The sequence below is a fragment of the Lycorma delicatula genome, chromosome 1 (genome assembly GCF_047948215.1).
Source record: "Lycorma delicatula isolate Av1 chromosome 1, ASM4794821v1, whole genome shotgun sequence".
NCBI lineage: Eukaryota > Metazoa > Arthropoda > Insecta > Hemiptera > Fulgoridae > Lycorma > Lycorma delicatula.
Window position 1 is genome coordinate 362,953,311 of NC_134455.1, and position 22,483 is coordinate 362,975,793.

Here is a 22,483-nt window from a genome sequence, read left to right on the forward strand (position 1 = left end):
ATATACCAAAAATAAATTAGCAAGTGGTCTCACCTGTAAACGTTACTTTTGAAACTTATCAGTAACAAATTTTAATATCCGCTATTTTGATTAGTGATGTAATACCTAAAATAGTTTTTCAATCTTTTTACCAATGATCGTTAAAATTATGTTATAACCCTACACTTCATTTAATTTCATTAAACAACTTTGAATAGTCCCTTATGGGGGTTCCTGTAGGTCGGGGGGGATCTTTTTGTAGGTATTATAACAAATATTTTTGGAAAATTATTAAAGGGTTATCATACTTTTTTAAAAATCTTATGTTTATTAAGTCGTTTATTGAATGAAAAAAAAATTGAATTTTATTATACTTTTTCAATTTTTAATGAAAATTTTATATCACAAAAAAGTGCTCATAAAAATGAAATATAGGTCTATTAACAAAATTCTAATCGTATAGAAAAAGAAAGCTAAAGTTTGAAAAAAAATATCTAAAACTGGATTTTGGAATGTCCTTTTAGAAAGGAGAACTCAGAGTTTTTTAGTTTTTCATTAAACTGGAAATTAAGCGGAAACGATATCAAGGGAGCTGGGAGCATAATGAATAAAATTAATTTTTGTTTATCTTTACTTAAGAAGCTTTAAAGAAAAAATGGTATGCTGATATGCTTACAAACGAATTATACTATAAATTTTTTTGTAAATTAAAAAAACATTAATTTATCTACCAAAATCAAGAAGACGTAGAAACAGCGGTAAGAAAGAGAAGATTAAATTTATTGGGACATATGATCAGGATGAATTCAGACAGGCTAAATAAACAAATATTTGACAAGCTGTGGAACATAAAAAATAAGTCAAAATACTTTAAACGGATGGGCGAGGACCTCCTAAGTATTGGTTTGAAAGAAGAGGACTGTTACGATAGAAATAACTTCAAAGAATAATTTACAATGCAAAGGTTCTTGTGAGAGGAAAAATGACAACAGGAAGGAAGGGAAGAGATGAGGAAAAGCAAAGCCATGCCAAAAATTGGTAAAACCATGGAAAAAAAGAAATTCTAAAAGGAAGTGATATTACCGTAGGCCTAATTCGCCCTATTCAAAGAGAATGAGAACGTGTACAACACCTGAAGGTTGCGTGGACAAGGCGGCTGATTCCGAGGATTAAACCGTTGATTCAGACGGGACACGGCGAGGTGGATTTTTACCTCGTTCAACTCCTTTCGGGCCACGGGGCTTTTCGGCATACCTACTCAGGTTTCGCCGGAGTTGGTCCCCGATGTGTTTTTATTGTGGAATGGATGATACCTCGGAACATACATTTTATGTATGTCATAAAATGGGTCAGGCAGCGTTACGATCTGACGGACTGACCCCAGATAATTGCACAAAGAATATGTTGATGAGTAAACCTGAATGGGATGCTATAGTAAGTTTCGTCTCTGAAGTCATCAGAACGAAAGAGACAGACAGGCTTTGGGGCGAATTGTAGATTGGGACAGGAAACTGACAACCCAGGAGAGTTAGAAAGCATAAGTTAAGACGTCTACCTGTGCTCAGGTAGACGTACGAAGGGTTGAAGGACAGCCCCTGCGAAGCCGTTGTTCGTCCATGCTTTCATGAATGGGTGGCGATGTTGATGCACGGAAACTCTGGATCCCCTGAGCTGAAAGGCACCTCCTGAGACTGTGTAATGCTTAACTGCGGATCCAGCTCCGGGAGGAGAGGATTGGTGAGGTAGGAGGTTTATTCGGTAAGGCGCAGGCACACATACCTAAACAACATCTTGCGGAACCTGTTAGTGAGCCCGACATTGCCCGTAAATGGGGTTTCTCCCCGACTAGCTGAAAAAAAAGTTGGCCTATTCGCATAATATGATCGTAACCCGAAAATAACCGTAGTTTGTAAAGACTGAAATTCAACACAGTTGTTATATTAAATGAGAAAATTAAAATAATTAAAGTTCTTTTAATTTATGCATTAAAAAACTTGTAAAATATTCAACGACAAGTGCGTTTTCGTGTTTTAGTATTAGTAATCAGTACTCATATTAATTTACCTAGTGTTTTAACGCCGTCTAATTATTTTAAAGGTGCCTTGAGCTAAACGGTTTTACGTAAAAGGAAGTCAACAGGCAACTAATACAGAAATGTTTGAGTGCTAATGTAAAACATGACATTCACGTTCAGTCAGAACGTCATTAACAATCTCAAAGTTAGTTCAAGTTAAGCCCCTTCAAATCAATTATGTGACTTTCCTTTCATATTTGTGTTTGTAATATATATACGCGCTTATTTATGTTCATAAGTTCATGAAGGAAAATTGGAATATGTAAGTGAGATAGGGAACTAGTAAAGAAACAATAATTAACAAAGCAATGATGAGCGATGTATTAAAAGCTACAAAACAAAAAAACCTTGTTCAACATAAGTTCCAATATCCTACTAATGCATTTCGCATTGACAGCGCTTCTGAACAAATGAAATGTAACGTTTGAACAATTCGGACCGATATATAAATCCCTCGCACTGTTGTTTGCTTTTCATTCACTAACAAATAATATAATTACTTTTTCAGATTATACAGTGTCAGATTCGATGCTTTAAAATGTACTGGGAATGAAATATCTTGTCGGTTTTGTTTATCTGACTATGTATCTGAACTTTAACTTTATTTCACTTTCTACACACACACACACACACACACACACACACACACACACACACACACACACACACACACACACACACACACACACACATAAATATTTTTTTTTTATTCAACAATTTTAAATTGCACTAAATGAAAGGGATTTGTAATATTTTAAATGTAATCTTATAAAATTATTACAACAAATATATTCTGCTTTAAATTTAAATAAAAAAGCGACCATTTTTTTAATAAAAAAATTGTAATTTCTCCCAATTTTTTGTTAAAAAAATAAGTAAAATTATTTATCCCTTTGACAAGTCTTTAAAAACAAGAACTAAAATTTTTATTTAGTACTTATATCATGCAAGCACATAAGTGTAAACTGTACAGCTCATCAAACCACACGTAATTTCTTAAAATTGCCCTGCTTTTCTATTAGAAGAAAACAGAATACTTCAGTACTAAGGTAATATTTTCGAACTCGGCTAAATCCGAAGTCGAAGTTCTCAGGTTCAAATCCTAATAAGATCATTATTCGGATTTGATTACTAGATTGTGGATACCGGTGTTTTTTTGGTGACTGGGTTTTTTTAATTGACCGCACGTCTCAAGAATGGTCACCCTGAGTTTGTTCAAGACTACGCATATACCGGTAAAGTTACATTACACTGATAAGTCGCTAATGACTTTAATTTTTGATGCAATTCTAAATAGAATTATTTTTAAAAAATGAAACTTATGTTTAAAAATTAAAAATGTAACAAATTTGTCACTAAAAACTCATAAATTTTTTATATAGGTAGTTTTATGAGGAACTCGGTAGAAATAAGATGTTTTACAAGAATCGCAAGTGGATTTTCTTTTATAAGTAAGCGAAACACAATTATTAATGATAAAAAAGGAACTTCTACATAAATAAAAACTTTAATTTGAACTATTTAATTATTTTCATTTTTTTCAAATTAATATATACTGATCCCCTTTCATTTTTTCACTATATAAAAGCAGGATTATTTATTCTTTTATTTCATTAATTTAATCATGTACTCTCTGATAATATATTGGTTTTCTACAAATTAGTTTTCTGGATACATTTTTTTTCTTTAAGTAGCTTTACAATTTAATTCTGGAAAATTTTTTTTCTTTTTCATCTCAATAAACAAAAGGTTTATTTATGATCTAGTTGGCAATCTCTCTTTCGCTTGTAGATCTGTCTTATGACAGGTTATAATTGGATTCTCTCACTTTTCTCGGTCATGAGCGTCATTCTTCATTTCTCTATAACTTTTCCCGTTCTTGATATCCTCCAGCATTCCAATCCGTCTTTTCACCTTCATCGTTTTCTCCAGAGATAGTGCCCATCAGGAGATCCGATTGTGAGCATACAACTCCGGACAATTTTTACAGGAATTCCCATACTTAGAGCATAATCCATTGTGACTAAGGATACCTATTCTAAGAGCAAGAGGATATCTTGCTTTCTATCCCTCTTCCACCTTCCATAGAGGCTGTTATTCCCGGATAACGGGAACTCCTTATCTCGGGAGATGCTCTACCAAGGCACTACCAAGCAACAATAGATTTCCGATAATAGGCAAACAAAAATATTTTTATTGAATTAAACGGCGAGTTGTACTTTTTTTTGTCATTGTAGTACTTTAATTACGTCTTTGTAATAAATACTGAACCTTTTAAAAAAATCTTATTATTTATTTATTTAAAGCAAAATTCAGTTTGTCTTTCACAGAAACAGTTTTATTATATCGATAAATAAAAAAATAAAAAATGCAATTACAAAAATTCTCAGTAATTTTTCATCCAGTTCAACGTATTCATAAACATTTTCTTAAATAACTTAACCTCTGGATGTACGGTATAGAATTGTGGGGAACGGCTAGTACTAGTAATGTGGAAATTATACAACGATTTCAAAACAAACTAGCGAGGGTAATTGCCGAAGCTCCGTGGTTCACTTTGGAGCTCCCATCGGTTCGTGAGATTACACAACAGCGCAATGTCAAATACCTGCAAAGGCTTGAGAATCATGTAAACCACTTTGCAAATTATATACTCGATAACAGCAGAGACGTCTGACGGTTGAAACGAGCCCATGTACTCGACTTAGGGTTTGCACAACAGTTTGGAATCTAACACCGTCAAGTGGTGTCGTATGTAATTTCTTGTTACTTATCTATCTTTTTCTTTTTTATTTGTTATTAATTTTTGTTTTGTGGACTATAGGGTGCTGAAATTAACGGTTTGTGATTTATAACTGAGCTTGAAATTTCATATTTGAGTTTAAGATTGCTTGCAACTATTTATTGCGTATTATTTATTTTGGGGATTCCTTAAGGACCTTCTTGTCACGTGCTTTTGTCAGGAAACTTACTTGTGGCTCTGCAGGAGAGCCGATTATAATTATAATTGTTATTGAGCAAAATAAAACAAATAAAAAATAAAAAAATTACCTTCATAAACGCCTTCTGAATGGTGATTTGTTTTGAAGCAATTTTTTATATTTAGCGTTGTAGTATTTTTTTTTTTTTTTAACATAATCTTATGTGTTAATATTTTAAATAACTGGTATGAAATTTAGTCATGTAGTTTTTTTTTCTAATTGTTTCTTTTGTCATGCTGGACTAATCAAGTTTTTGCTCCAGTTTCCCATGATGCAATCAAGCAAATACTGGAGAAGTTTTTTTTATAAATTGAATAACATATTTACTCATCCTTAAAATGATCTACATAATATATTATTATCTGATTAGAAAAAAGAACTAAAGAAAAAACTTGGAATGAATATTAATAAGGTTTTTAGGGTAATGGGGTTAATTAATGTATTTATCTGCAATAAAAGCATATAGATTGTAGTAGGGCAGTACAATAAGAAAATAGAATGAGTAGGGGATGATTATATTTTTAGTAAATTTAATTTCCACCAAAGTAGAACTTTACAAAATTCCGTTTACATGGTGGTTAAAACGGGGAAATTTTTTTTAACCAAGAGTGTTAAGGTCATGAAAATTTTTATTCAGAATCTTCTTTAAAAACGGATTGAAACATGTTCCACCATTTTTAAAAAAATCAATTTGTCGAAAGGGAGGGTCATAAGTCTTTAAGGAAGTTGTAAATTACATAATAATTATATTCTAAATGACTGCGGTTAATAGATCCATCGTTTTATAGTTTATATTCGCTACAAAATATTGTTTATTTGTTTATATTAATTTAATGAATTATATGTTGTAGTGATTAAGGTTCCGTCATTAGGAAACCGAAGGTACTATATATATATTTTACAATTAAAATTATTTTTTAATATAACTTAATTATTTTTATTAGGCTACTTGGGTTATCCCAGCTAACCTATAACTGTTCTCTTTGGGAGTTAATATGGATCAGCAATCAGCTGATCCAAGAAAAAGAGTTATTAAATTTTAACGTTTTAAAAATTCGAGTTGTTTAATTCAGTTTTGAATGTTCAGACAAAAATGAAAAAGAAGACCTTTTTTTATTATGTTCCCACAGGGCTCTTAGGAAATGTTCTTGGCAAAAGCTTAAAAGAGACAACAATTGTGAACAATATAAGTGACGTCATCGATAACATCAGTGATCCCCCTGAAAGCGGGAAAATATTACGGACTTGCAAACGAATTTTTTCCCAAGGCAGAATATCCCAATTCTACGCAAACTGAAGTGTCACGTGATCCCACTATGATTAAATTGCCTCAATCGTATCACTTTGTGCACAGTAAAGAAGAGTAGCAAACAAACCCAACATATGAAGATTAATAGAACCCAGCCAATAATCTTTTACAGAATAATCGATAAAGTTGTAGAATTGTCGTAAGCGAATGGGAAAGTAGGGGGATTAATGAAGACTCCTGGATTTTACTTAACTCATAAGACCAGTTTATGTTAACATTTTGGATCATCGAATATATAACACGCCTCTTCCATGGCAAACTTGCAGAGATGTATCTTCGTATAAACTTATAAGCCATTTACGGAATGTCTAAGTTCTTCGAGAGGCCCTTTCTCAGACAAATTAGACCGATTTTAGTAGTTATCTCTGACCACCAATTTGGTTTCCGTAGTGAGCACTCCAGCATTGAAAAAAACAGAATAAATTTAAATAATTTTTGATGACATCAGCAGCTGTTTGGAAAGGAAGGGTTGCTGGTTGTTGTTCAGTACAATGTGTTATTTACGACATATTTCTTATGATATATTTTTGTACTGTCTTGTTTACTTCTTTTTGATAGCTGTATTTCTAGTTAGCCTAAATATAGCTAGCTTATGTTTAATATATACACTTGGATAACTGGTATTTCTCCCGCTACCACCCCATTCAGTCGCCCTAGAGCATATAACGAAATGTCCGTGCCAAAAATGGCTACTGTGTCTCAAAATCATCCCCCCAGATCCTGTATATATATATACACAAGGACCTTCGCTTAGTCGTGACGTGCCATTCTTGCTGCCATCGCGAGGCTGTAAATCCTCAATGTATGTGTTATATATGAAAAGTGTTCATTCTTGTTCATAACTTGACACAAACGTGTTCATTTCATCTCATTTATTATAAAATACTACACAGCAATATAAAAAATATAAATAAATATTTAAAAGTAAACAAAGAAACAGTAAATAATCATTTGAATAAGTGAATCAGTGGATTTTATTTAACGTAAAGTTATTCTATGGATTACAGTATTTAGAACGTTGAGCATGATTGCGGACACTTTCGACTCGTATTTTTTGTGAACATTTGGAGGTATTTTTGGATATCCAACAGGCTTTCGATAAGTTATAGTTGTCTAACCTGCTTAACAAATTTAAAATGAACCTAGCACAACCATATTATCTGGTATTACTCTACAATATTGATGGATGGAAGTTAAATATGGCTAAGAGTTATTAAACGTTTTTGATACAAAATCAGGAGTTCAACAGGGTTGAGTCTTGGGCCCGGTTTTGTATCCAATCAACTCTGATAATCTTCCTAGGATGGAAGACATCACTCTTGCGTCCTCTGCTAATGACACAATAATTACGTCGGTTGACGTTTACCCAACAGTAACGAAGGAATCGGGTTATCTAAGTAGTCATAATTCTCTCCATCATCTGTTCTCTCTAAACACCTGAACGCAAGTTGCAGGGAACTCCATTGGCTGCTACGGAGGAACTCAGGTCTCACGTTATACAAGAAGATCTTAATTGATAAGGCAATTCTGCGCTCAATCTGGACGTATGGTGTATAATTGTGGGGAACGGATAGTACTAGTAATGTGGAAATTAAACAAAGACTCCATATAAAAGTAGCGAGGGTAATTGCCGAAGCTCATGGTTCACGCGGAATGATGAGATTCACGAATATCTGGAGCTCCCGTCGGTTCCTGAGATTGCACAACAATGCAGTGCCAAATACTTGCAGAGGCTTGAGAATCATATAAACCATTTTGCAATTAATCTACTCGATAACAGCAGGGATTTCCCGCGGTTGAGACGTGTCCATGTACTCGGCTTAGGGTCTGCGAAACAGTTCGGAATCCAAAATCGTCAAGTTTAGTGGTGTCGTATCTAAATTCTTTATTCCCTTTTTTTTATTTTTTTTTGCTTTATATTAAAGTTTGTTCTTGTGGATTATATAGTGCTGAAATTAATATTTCGTGATTTATGACAGGTTGAAATTTCATACTGGACTTTAAGTTAACTTGCAACTATTTATTGTGTATTACTTATTTTGGGAGTTTCTTAAGAACTCCCTTATCACTTGAGTTTGTCAGCAAACTTACTTATGGCTCCGCAGGAGAGCCGATTATTATTATAATTGTTATTGAGCAAAATAAAACAAATAAAAAATAAAAAATTACCTTCTTAAACGCCTTCTGAATGGTGAGACTGAATTATAAATACTAACACTGTTTCGTTTTTTTATAAATTTGTAAAAGTAATTAAATCTGTTTATTATTAATAAACAGATAATTTATAAATCTAATTATTAATCTATTGTTCAGTCTAGTTTTATATTTTATTCTGTCATCTTCCATTCTCATCAACTCATTAACGATGTAATATTCATATAATATAAAACTTAAAATAAATATTAAACGTTTAATGATCATTACGACGTATTAAAAATTATATTTAACCATGAACTGAACTTGCCTTTATTTATTGGAAATAATATGAACCAGCGAATTTAAGAAATAAATTAAATATACCCAACTGAGGCAATACAGCAAGGTGGTAAATTATTTTACACCCTCCATCTCTTGGGCCGAAATATTTTGGTTACGTGTTCAGAAAATAGTTCGGCTTTCTGACCTCACTACGAGTCTATCCATCGGTGTCCTTTTAAAAGTGGAAATAAGAACGGAGGCTTAACAAGTTCTACAACGAATGGTCATATCTACTCAAAGCGTTGTGCAATCGGAATTAGAATTTCTCAGTGATTGGCTAGCTAAATGTAAGATATATTTAATATTGAAAAATCGAGTCATGTGACGTTTGCGATTACGATGAAAGTCTGTCTTCGAATCTGCCTAGATGGAATTTACATCCCTTATTCGGACAATGTAGGACTTCATTTGGATAACCACCTAAAATGGAAAAGTAACGTGAGAGAAAAAAGAATGCGATTAAACATCAAGCTTAAGTTTTTGAATTGGTTACTAGGAAGGAGAAATGCATTACTTTAAATAGAAAACTGTTGTTGTGTAAAGCGTTTTTAAAGCCAATATGGTATTACGGTATACAAGTTTTGGGTACGGCAAGCAATAGCAATATCGATGTCATTCAAAGTTTCTAGAAGAAAGTGCTGAGGAACATATAGGAGGCGCTATGATTTGCAAAGAACAAGGAGATCCACGATTACCTAGCGATGCCATCTATCCGTGAAAAAATTCACTAGCTAAGTTAAAGTGAGACGACTTAAGAGGTTGTTGCACATTGAATATTGATTCAATGCGAACATCCTTTTCTTAATGAAATTTTGCTGATACTATTTATGAATTATTTTAGTATAGTAATATCAATTCGTCTGTTTCGTTGTATTGACTGTTTCTTATATGTGATCATTGTTAATTAGTTATATGTCTTATTTGTTTCTCATGTATGACTTATGACAATTTGTTATACTCATTTGCTTGCTCTGTTTTATTAATCATTTAACTTTATTATTCTCTATAGCTATGTTGTGTTATGTTATTTAACTTTATTGTTCTTAACGGTCAATTGTCAAGTTGTATGTACTTTGTTACGCTTAGTTATATTTATTCGTTTGCTTTTTATTCTATGTAATTTGTTCATATCTTTATATTGATTGCGAGGTATTACTGGATGCTTTACTTTCACGTCATTGTTACTGTGTAAAATTTACTTATAGTTGCATTAATCAAGAAACTGATTGTAAATAAAGCAGTGTAAGAAAAATCGTTTATCATATTTTTTCATGCAGGTGGGTTTTAAGTTTTTAATTCACTGGTGTTTTTTTCATTTCGCAGTGCTTTCTATATCTGTATAACTCCACTATCCGATTAAAAGACATAAATTTTCATTACGGGTATGAAAAAAAATTATATTCAAATCGTTTCATGACATTCCACTTATTGGCTAAAAATATTGACTACTTAATATTATAGGGATAAACATTTATAAAGCAGGTAATTTAAAAATAAAAAATATATGTAATTAAAATGATTTTGTTTAAATTTGAAGTAATATCATTTCATTGGATTAATTAATTTAATTAAATTATATATTTTCATTTAGAGATTATAATTGTTAATTATAATTTCAATAATTGATAAATTCCAATTAAAAAGTAACAAATGTCTTATTCTCATGGAACTGATTCTCTGTTTAAGTACGAGATACAATAAAAGTTTTTGAAAACTCACGAAGTTAATATCAGCTAGCGCATCATCCAAATCGCCAGACATGAGTGGAAACGACATTACGAATAGGTAAAATTTAAATTTAAAAACAATGAAGTAGTGGTTGAATAACAGTGTCTTCTTTGTAAGCTTTTAATTTTTTTTTAAGTTGTTTTTGTGGTGCCTTCTACTCAAATAAAAGAAAACATTGCCCACGAACGCTAACCATGTCTGGCTCAACAATTCCTGCAAGGTACGAACATTCCCAGGAAAAAGCAAACCACTAGAAGAAATTTGACAATATCAAAAGTCTCGCTAAATTAATACCAATTATTTAAATTATACCAATTTGTCAGTACATTTATTAAAACATCAGCATTTAAACTATAGTAGAATTTTAACAAAAGCTTAATATTTATTTTCAAGATTATACTAGGTATAATCTTGAAAATAAACGCCACGCGAGTAAAGCCGCTAGTAATAGATAGTTCATTCATTATATCCTAAGGAGAAAAAAAACTTAGTTCAGAACATACAACTGATATTCCATTCATGATTATATTAGATAAAAGTAAATTGTAGGATCTGACTTAAAATAGCCGAGATATCTACAGTACATTAAAGATATCAGGGTTTTTATTGGTGTAATCAAGTTTTGGTTGTCTAATGAAATTATTAAAAATAAAATAAAATAGTTATTTTTTTATGTATAAAATACTGTAATATTATTATTAGCCAGAGAATTTCAATCCTGAGTACCTGAAAGACGTATTGTAACTTTAGAAAGAGAATCAACAATACATGCGAATACGCTACGGACTTTTGTGTATGATAGAGTTTTGGTATAATAAAAAATAATTTTTTTTTGTTGAGTTCATCAGTTTTTATCCCCCCCCCCCCTTGGAGCCAGATCCGAAACCAAGCATGAACACAACTCCAGGGGGTGCCTTCACCTCAAACTGCCTAGTCGAGAACTGACGTTCCCCCAGACAGCCGGGACCCAGTCTTTAATTAATCACCATGCTTCTAACGAGGGGACCTAGTGAGATCTCCACACCGGGACTCCGGTCTTGACGCCACACCTCAAATGAGGAACTCCGAAGGGATCCGCCACCTGAACAACGGTGTTTCTTTGCCCCATCATCGAAGTTTGATTAAAGGTATAATTTTTGGGAATAACAATCGTTACGATAAAATAATAAGCTTAAAATGACAAATATTGATTTTATGAACAAAATCATTTATAACAGTTAAATTATGACAAATATTCCTTCAAACTGTGATATATTTTTAAAATATTTGCACTCATTTTTTTTTTCTATTCATAAATTTGATTAATTTTTTCTGATTTACGTAAAAAAAGAAACATATATTTACAATTCTCTTCATGATGCCTTAAAATTAGAAAATAATTTAATCTTTCAATTAGTAATATTAGTATATACTTTACAATCCTAAAAACAAGGAAGAAATAGGTGAAATGTATAAGTAAATTTTTACGAGTATGTTATTTAATATACTGATGTTTTCCTTTTGTTAAAGTTATTACTATTGTTCCAGTTTTATTTTACCTTCCTGTCAGTCGAGTACGGTACTGTGACATTCGTTAAAATCCGTCCGGTCACGTCTATATCACGTGACTGGCTTTGTTAAGCGGTCAGTTTGCTGCAACGAGTATAGACCATCCGCAATTCTCAAATATTCGATTTGCCACTGCATGCATGATTCATTAACAATTAAATGATAATTTTTGCATTAATAATTTCTACAGACCACGTAATTTTTTCCCTGAAAATTAAATTATTCGATTTTATGAAAAGCACAATTATATTATAAAAAGTTGTAAAATGATAGAAAAAATTCAAGTAATTTAACGTGAACAAAACATATATTTCATTTATTAATTAAATTCTAGTAATAGATTCTCTTTTTATACAAAATTCAAACTAAAATGTTCAACCTCTTTAACTGAACGAACCTTCTTTATTTTGATACTAACCAAGAAATAAATGAAATGTTTTTAACAATGGTTAGTTTTTGACTAAACCCGAGAAATTAAAAATAAACAAAATAAAACTAACCGGTGTATATGCAAATAGAGGGATTGAAATTAAGGAAGGAATGAATATCATTCCTTCCTTAATTTCAAATGAATATTTTTTTTTTGTGGATGGATTTATCGGAGATAATTAAACGTAAAAATGTGTTGCCAAATGAGTTCAGATAATTTTTACCAACACCTTCTAAATTATGAATGTTTTATCGTTCATTTACATTCGTGTATGCTTAACAATTTTTCATGCGTTTGTATTTTAGATATTTAATATTGATTTCATCATGCTCTGATATATTACCAGGGTTTTTCTTGAGCCATCCTGGCAAATATTGAGGCAGTTCTTTTATTTTATTCTGGAGTAGTATGTCTACCAATTACTCATATAATTTATTTAACTTATTACCTACCAGTCAAAATAAACTATACATTTTTTCCACAACTGTCATTACTAAAGTAATGAATATACCGTTGATATAGCTGAATTAAAATTCGGTTATATTCAGGATATGGAATCAAAAAAAAAAAAAAAAAAGATTTATTATTATTTTATATTTTGAGATAAATTTTTTACTTAATGACATATTATATTTGAACGTTTAGAGTTTCCATATATTTCTAATAATAACTTTTTTCACACATCAATATTTTTGGCTGAATAATGAAAAAGATTAAAAGTGTAAACTACAAGTCTATTCGTTGATTTATTTTCCTTCTCACGATAGGTAAATCCCACGGCTTAGATTAAAAAATATTTATTATTTTCTGTTTCATAATATATGTGGATGTTATCTTACATTTTTAATATTGTTTTATAGATATTACAACAAGACTCATATAACGAACCTGAGTAACGGATTCTTACAAATTAAAAATAAAATAGTAGAAACTATAATAAAAACCCTTTTATTAGTATAAATAAATCCTTTTTATTGTAGTAGAAAGGAACACTTTTAGTAAAGGTAACAGGTCGGTTTAACAATCGTCTTTTGTATTGCTGCCCACTGACACACCTAACTAGATGTTGATCCATGAGAAGAGTAACCGGACTTTCATGGGAATGTATGAGGGCGGACGATCATTCTCACAATTCGAGTTGGATCCGGTCCGGCAGATGAAAAAAATAGGAGTATAAATACTCCCAGTAAGAGCAGGGGAAAATCAGTCTAAACGAGACGTTATGATAATATATGTTCTGCTAGGTGAGTCTGCGAGAGAGTGCTACGATAGAGAAGTTATTATGCGAGTTTGAAGCGAGAGTATTCTGCGAGGAGGTCAGTGAAGCGGCGAATTTCGAGTGCAGATTCGATACATCTAAGATGACGCAACGAGTAATTCCAATACACGAAAACAAGTAATGGTTCGGTGAGTTACTTAAGTTATAAGTGAAAGAAATAATGTACCAAATTTCATTTATAAAGTGTTAGGGTAGTTTTTTTCCTCCTCTATGAATCATGAGACCTTGCCTTTGGTGAGGGGGCTTGAGTGTTCAGGGATACAGAGTAGCTGGACCGAAGGTGCAACCATATCGGAGAGGTATCTGTTGAGAGCCAGACTAAGGAATGATTCCTGAAAGAGGGCAGCAGCTCTTTCAGTAGTTGTTAGGGGCGTGAGTCAGAATGACTTAAACGGCCATATCAACATCACTCAGTCCTCTGAGTACTGCGCAGCTGAAAGCAATGGAAAACTACAGCTGCTTTTTTTCCAAGAAAATGTAGCTCTCTGCATTATCAAATAGCAATGATGGAGGCGCCTTCCTTGGTAAAATATTCCGGAGGTAAACTAGTCCCCCGTTCAGATTTCCGGGTGGGGATTACTAAGGAAGAGGTCACCAGAAAATTAAAAAATAGCATTCTCCGAGTCGGAGCGTGGAATGTTAGAAGTTTAAAAAAGGTAGGCTAGAAAATTTAAAAAGAGAAATGGATAGGATAAATGTGGATGTAGTAGGAATAAGTGAGGTTCAGTGGGAAGAGGTAGGTGACTTTTGGTCATATGATTATAGAATAATTAACTCAGCTTCAAATAATGGGCAGGCAGGAGTAGGTTTCATAATGAACAAGAAGATAGGGAAGAGAGTAGAGTATTTTAAAACGCATAGCGATAGAATCATTGTAATAAGGATAAAATCAAAACCTAAACCGACAACGATTGTTAACGTCTATATGCCTACAAGCACCCATGATGATGATGAGGTAGAGTGTGTATACGAAGAGATTGATGAAGCAATTAAACCCGTAAAAGGAGATGAAAATTTAATAATAGTTGGAGATTGGAATGCAAGCATTGAAAAAGGCAAGGAAGGAAATATAGTGGGTGAATACGGGCTGGGCAAAAGGAATGAAAGAGGGGACCGACTTATAGAGTTTTGCACGAAGTATAATTTAGTAGTTGCCTACACCCAATTTAAAAATAATAATAGAAGAATATACTCTTTTTTGGAAAAAGCCAGGCGATACTGCAAGGTATCAGATAGATTATGTCATGGTTAAGCAAAGATTTAGAAATCAACTCGTTGAATGCAAAACTTACCCTGGAGCAGACATTGATAGCGACCATAATTTGGTGTTAATGAAATGTAGATTGGGGTTTAAAAACCTGAAGAAAAGGTGTCAGATAAATCGGTGGAATTTAGAGAAGCTTGAGGAAGGGAGGTAAAGAAGATTTTTGAGGAGGACATCGCAAGAGGTCTGAGTAAAAAAGATAAAGTAGAAAATGCAGAAGAAGAATGGGAGAATGTCGAAAAGGAAATTCTTAAATCAGCAGAAGCAAACTTAGGCGGAATAAAGAGAACTGGTAGAAAACATTGGGTTTCAGACGATATATTGCAGCTGATGGATGAACGTAGGAAATATAAGAATGCTAGTGATGAAGAAAGTAAAAGGAACTGTCGGCAATTAAGAAATGCTATAAACAGGAAGTGCAAACTGGCTGGTGTGCAAACTAGAATTCTATACAGAAGAATTGAGAGGAGAGTGGAAGAAGTGTTAGGAGAAGACCAATTTGGTTTCAGGAAAAGTATAGGAACAAGGGAAGCAATTTTAGGCCTCAGAATAATAGTAGAACGAAGATTAAAGAAAAACAAACCAACATACTTGGCGTTTATAGACCTAGAAAAGGCATTCGATAAGACTGGAATAAAATAAAATTCTGGAACAAAATAAAAGACTGGAATAAAATAATCAAATTCGTAGACTGGAATAAAATGTTCAGCATTTTAAAAAAATTAGGGTTCAAATACAGAGATAGAAGAACAATTGCTAACATGTACAGGAACCAAACAGCAACAGTAATAATTCAAGAACATAAGAAAGAAGCCGTAATAAGAAAGGGAGTCCGACAAGGATGTTCCCTATCACCGTTACTTTTTAATCTTTACATGGAACTAGCAGTTAATGATGTTAAAGAACAATTTAGATTCGGAGTAACAGTACAAGGTGAAAAGATAAAGAAGCTACGATTTGCTGATGATATAGTAATTCTAGCCGAGAGTAAAAAGGATTTAGAAGAATCAATGAACGGCATAGATGAAGTCCTACGCAAGAACTATCGCATGAAAATAAACAAGAACAAAACAAAAGTAATGAAATGTAGTAGAAATAACAAAGATGGACCACTGAATGTGAAAATAGGAGGAGAAAAGATTATGGATGTAGAAGAATTTTGTTATTTGGGAAGTAGAATAAAAGATAGACTAAAGATGGACGAAGCAGGAGCGATATAAAATGCCGAATAGCACAAGAGAAACGAGCCTTCAGTAAGAAATATAATTTCCACCACCGTTAGGTATTGCTTCAGAGGATGAGATGAATGATTTGTAGCGTGTATGAAAATGCCATGCTTAAATGGGATTCAAACCCGGGAGCTCCGGATGAGTATTTGAAGACTATTGATACTAAAGTCCACATCAAAAAGAAACATAGTGAAAAGTTATATTATATGACTTAGAAAGGCAACTTAAAATTTTCAGGATTGGAGTCAAAACAAAGGAATCGGTATGAAAAAAAGCGATTGTACAGCTGGATTTGAAAATAAAGGCAATGTAGACATTTTTTAAACTGCAAATAAGAATTGGGTTTAATAAATAAGAAAAATAACTCGTTTTTTTTAACCTTTCTGTAGTTAAATTTAAGAGTATAACTTTATATCCTAAATTCACATTTTCATTCGTGATTACTCGTTATGATATTTGACGTAAACTTTAAGAAACTTTGTATGAAAAATGGGTACTAATGTAGTAGTTACCTCTGTAATTAGTTACTTCTTAGATGGCGCCACTGAAACTCTACATTGAAATAAGAAAATAAGCACAAAAAAGAATGAATAAATGGAGTAATTTAATAGTAAGAAAAAACCTTGCTCATGTTATAAATATAATCTAACCAAACTTAACCTACTCTCGCTTCGCTCGCTAACATTGACTAGTGAGCACAGGTTATGTTTGGTTAGATTATATATATAATTTCGGTAATAATTAAATACATTTTTTCTTAAATTAGTCCATATATTCATTCTTTTTTTGTATTTATTTTCTTATTTTATATAGCATTTCAGTGGCACCATCTATGTACTAACTAACTAACTAACTACAGAGGTAGATCATCTATTACATTACTACCGTTAAAATGTTAACAATATCTGTGGTAAACATTCTTTAAATTCTTACTATAAACATATTTGAAAGAATGTAAAGATATTGTTTTATATATATTTTTAGGATGTTCTCCATTCCACTTGTGTCGTCGGGTGCTGCTACCTAGCAAGGGCTAGGGCTCTCCGACAAGTTTGGTCAGGCGAACTGCTCACGCGATGTCCTACGTCATAATACCGCAAGGAGTGGTCATGATGTAGGGAATAATTCAATCTCATTCGGCGCTCGAATACGATCCGGAGCGGTCTGTATTCCACATACAGTCCGGATGGACATGTTCGGATGAATATTTATATTAATTTTATACTTATATTCTATTAAGTCATATGTTATTCAATTTAATTATATATGTTACGTTATATGCTTTATTAAGTTCAATTATGTTATCGAAACGTCAAAACGACAACAAATTAAATAAGAATTTAACAAGCAACAAGGCGTTGTTTCAATTCATCACCTATGAATATACAGTCCAACCTCGTTCTAAAATCTACCACAACGTGTGAACGGTCTTCAGATGAGATCGTTCGTAACAGACGCTTAATTGATAACACAACAAAAACTGAAGTTTTGTATTCCAGATGATATTTAAGTAAGCTTTATACTGCTTATGTGAGAGGTATTTGGTGCCATACAGATTCTACAAAAATCTGAATTATGGATGGTTTTTAAATTTTATCCATCCGTCATACTGGATCCACCAAATTGTATCAAACCTAATTCTTTTAAATACGAAGGTGACCATATGATAAAATGTTTAAAAAAACAATGGAGGAGTCCTTTTTCCTGTAGTAAACACCTTCGTTTACTAGTTATAAGCATTCCAAGTTCCAGTGACAGAAAAATCTTGTTAACAATAAAACTGGTAAAACGCGCTGCATGAACAATTTGATTGCATTTTACATTCATAATGCATACAATAATGAACTTTAAACAATGTTCTTATATTGATGGTAATAAACAACTATATGATATTATAAATATATATAATATCTAATAGTAACAATACAACAAATAAAAAGACCATATAAAATAATATTTATTATAAAAATAATACATTATTTATTACAAAAATTTAAATAAATGTTTCCGATTGTAAATTACTAATGAAATAAATTTTGAAAGCATACCATTCTACAATAAATGTTCAAAATACTTTCCTTTTACAGCTTGGCAATGTGCTAATATCAAACAATATCCGTTTAAAACTTTTTGTATTATGTTTGTTAGTATACGAGTAAATCGTCAATTATTCTTCTTTTTCAATCCGTCAATGTCTATACGTTTTTGTTTTATGAACGTTATGTTTCAGGTGCACCCAAAAAAAAGTAATCCAGAGGACACAGATCTGGGTACCTGGCAAGCCATTTTATGGCTTCTCTATAACCTATCCAATGATTTGGAAGTTGTTCATTTAAAATTTGCCGTGCCCTTAGATAATAATGTGGTGGGGGTCCATCTTGCTGAAAATGTTATTATTTGATTTTTGTCCAAAATTTTTCCGGATATTTGGTAAAATCCTATCGTCTAACAAGTTGCAGTAAACATCTTCTGTAAAATTGTCATATAAAATAAAAGGCTCTACAATAAACTGACCAACGATTCCCGCCCAAACATTCATTTTTGAGAGTGCTTTGTTTGAGCTACTAACATCCATCTGGTATTGTTATCGCTTCAATATTGACCCGTTTGCTTATTCACCGTTTAATATAAAAGTTATTTCATCAGTAAATATTATTGAATTAGAGAAATTTGCCTATACGTCTAATTTTTGCATTATACGTAATATATCACAATACTCAACTTCGCGGTAAAAATCATCTTCTGAAATTTCTTGCACCATGTGTAGCTTATAAGTATGAAATTTTTTAAGAATTTTTTGAACTGAAAAATGAAGTGTCTTCAATAAAGGTCTGTAATACATCACAAAGTTGTATAAAGGTCAAAGTTCTGTAATAACTTTGCATTATGACAATCCGTAATCTACCTGTGCTAGGACGATTCTTTACAGAACCTGTTTCTTCAAACAGCTGTACTGTTTTGACCACTGTCGATTAAATATTTGTTCTCTGTATGGAAATCTATTAAGTAAATCGTAAACCTGTTGTAAAGGCCGAACTCTGTCATCATTATTATCAATATTATAGCACTATTTAAAGTTTGTTATTGTATGCATTATGAATGTAAAATGCAATAAATAATTTTTATTTTTAACACGATTTTTCCTTCATTAAGCATTCAATTTGAATGCTTATAACTCGATAACGAAGGCATTAACAGAAAAACGGATTTCACTATAATTTTTTCTTGTAAAATTAAAAATTTTAAATCGAAATCGTGTATCATATGTCCACCTTCCTTCTTAAAAAAGTTAAGTTTGATTGCGCGGAAAAAAAATAAAATTTCAACAAAATGCAGATTTTTTTTAACTATGTAAAACCCATTTTCTTTATGGCACCAAATACCTCTCAGATATGCAGAGTATAAAGCTGTTTCCGTACTTAAACATCACTGTGTATATACATGTATACTTGTGTGTGTGTGTGTGGGTGTATACACAAATCGTTTTATTAATTCATTATATTATCAGGGCAGTTGTTTTTATTAAACATGCAAACAATTTTGAACTAACAAAATAATTTTACCTATTCCTTTTTTGTATCAACTTTTAACATTAATTAATTAAAAAATATATATTGTTTAATTAATTAAAGTTTAGGTATTTGAATATACATCCCTTAAGGAAAATTAGCAAGACTATTTCTAAAGAAATAGAATATTACTGTACTATTTTGGTAAATATACTTTGGAAAACTTTTGCAATTACGCAGAGTAAAGTAGGGTATATGTTAAAAAAATTAATGAAAAGAAATAGGAAAGTTATGTTTTTATTGTATACAAAGTTGCATTATTAGTCTTATAACTCTTATTCCTATTTGAGACGTCTCTATACATTTATTTAACAATACCGCAAGAATCGATTATACTTATTTTGCTATTATATTGAAAAACCAAATGCAATATCTCCCCTACAAAATTGTATAAGTTAACTAACAACGTACTGCATTATTATATGCTTCCTGTTATACTATGCCAAGGATTTTACAGAGACAGGAAGATAGAATAAAAAAAAGAGTATGAGAAGTGTTGGCAACTTTTCTGCATCGAATTTGTGGTATTTTCGTATGCTGCTGTTGTAAAAGGATTGTCGCCAGCAGATCCCGTAAAAATAAAAGAAGTATTAATCATATGACTCCTAAAAATTCTAAACTCAGCCAGAAACTATATCTACAAAACTTCTGCATGTAGAAAAATTACTAGAATAAAATATTAAAATTTTCAATCGTCCAAAATTGCAAATACTGATTATTATCAAAATATTTTTTCACGAAAACTTTCATTTTCATTTTAAAAATAAAATGTTTTTTAAACATGTCATGACTCGGTTAATTTTGTTGTATAACCGGCATAAACCTAGAACATATATAGCCGACGACATAAACCTGGCAAGTCAGGAAAGTTAAGCAATTTTTTCTATCAAAGGCTTCATTTTTAATAGACTGCTTTTTAGAAGAAAAAAATAAATTGTGCTAATTATTACAAGAATGTGACTTTGTCCAAGAAAAACAAAGGAAAAAGGTTTTTTATCCCTCCAGCTCTGTATGGTGGTTATATAAATTTCTTATGAAATGGCATCGATGCTCCATATACAGATATCATCGTGCAGTAATTTATATACATATCCATCTATCCAGTCTGGAAATATCGACTAAAGAATGGACCAATATACAGACATAAGTACGTATGAACATAAATCATTCAGGAATATTTCAATGCTAATATATCGCTTTTGGTTAAAGGGAATCATTAAACATTAAGGTAATGCACGTTATGGTAAATTTGAACTCATTACCATATTTTCAATTTAACCATATAACTGGATATTATATAGCTATACTGTTGGTACAGTTAGGTATAGTTATACAGTGAAGATCCTGTAAAGTTAATTATAAATTGTAAAATTTTAATTGTAATTGTGAAAATTTTAACGTGTAAATTGAAATATCATTCTTGATTTGCAGATGCATAAATGTGAAATATTTTTATTATTAAGAACGTAAAATAATAAAATAAGCTTACTAACTACCATTTATTTTTTTATTTTACTTAAAGTTGGGGTAAAAATTTGTTTTTTTTCCGGAATTTACTGTATCTACTTAAAGTAAAACACTGACTTCTTGAAATACCAAAAAAAGACATGACAGTTAAGAAAGAAATTAGAACAGCGTTGTAGAAAAATAGACGCTTTAAATTGAGAACATAAAGTTTAACTCTATTAATGCTCAAATAGATCTGAAAAATAAATAATTGGTGCAGTTTCATTTTGAATATCTATTATAATATTTTTGTTCCAAGTGTTTACAGTAATTTTTTTGAAATAAAAATTTTGTATTGTTAAATTATTTTTTTTTTGTCTTCAGTCATTTGACTGGTTTGATGCAGCTCTCCAAGATTACCTATCTAGTGCTAGTCGTTTCATTTCAGTATACCCTCTACATCCTACATCCCTAACAATTTGTTTTACATATTCCAAACGTGGCCTGCCCACACAATTTTTCCCTTCTACCCGTCCTTCCAATATTAAAGCGACTATTCCAGGATGCCTTAGTATGTGGCCTATAAATCTGTCTCTTCTTTTAACTATATTTTTCCAAATGCTTCTTTCTTCATCTATTTTCCGCAATACCTCTTCATTTGTCACTTTATCCACCGATCTGATTTTTACCATTCTCCTATAGCACCACATTTCAAAAGCTTCTAATCTTTTCTTCTCAAATATTCCAATCGTCCAAGTTTCACTTCCATGTAAAGCAACACTCGAAACATATACTTTCAAAAATCTTTTCCTGACATTTAAATTAATTTTTGATGTAAACAAATTATATTTCTTACTAAAGGCTCGTTTCGCTTGTGCTATTCGGCATTTTATATCGCTCCTGCTTCGTCCATCTTTAGTAAATTATAAATTATAAATACATTTTTTTTACAGTATAGAATTTTCGAAATACAAATAATTTAACGAAATAAACTGAAATAAAGTTCACCGGCCGAATAGCACAAGCTAAACGAGCCTTCCGTTTAGCTTGTGCTATTCGGCATTTTATATCGCTCCTGCTTCGTCCATCTTTAGTAATTCTACTTCCCAAATAACAAAATTCTTCTGCCTCCATAATCTTTTCTCCTCCTATCTTCACATTTAGTGGTC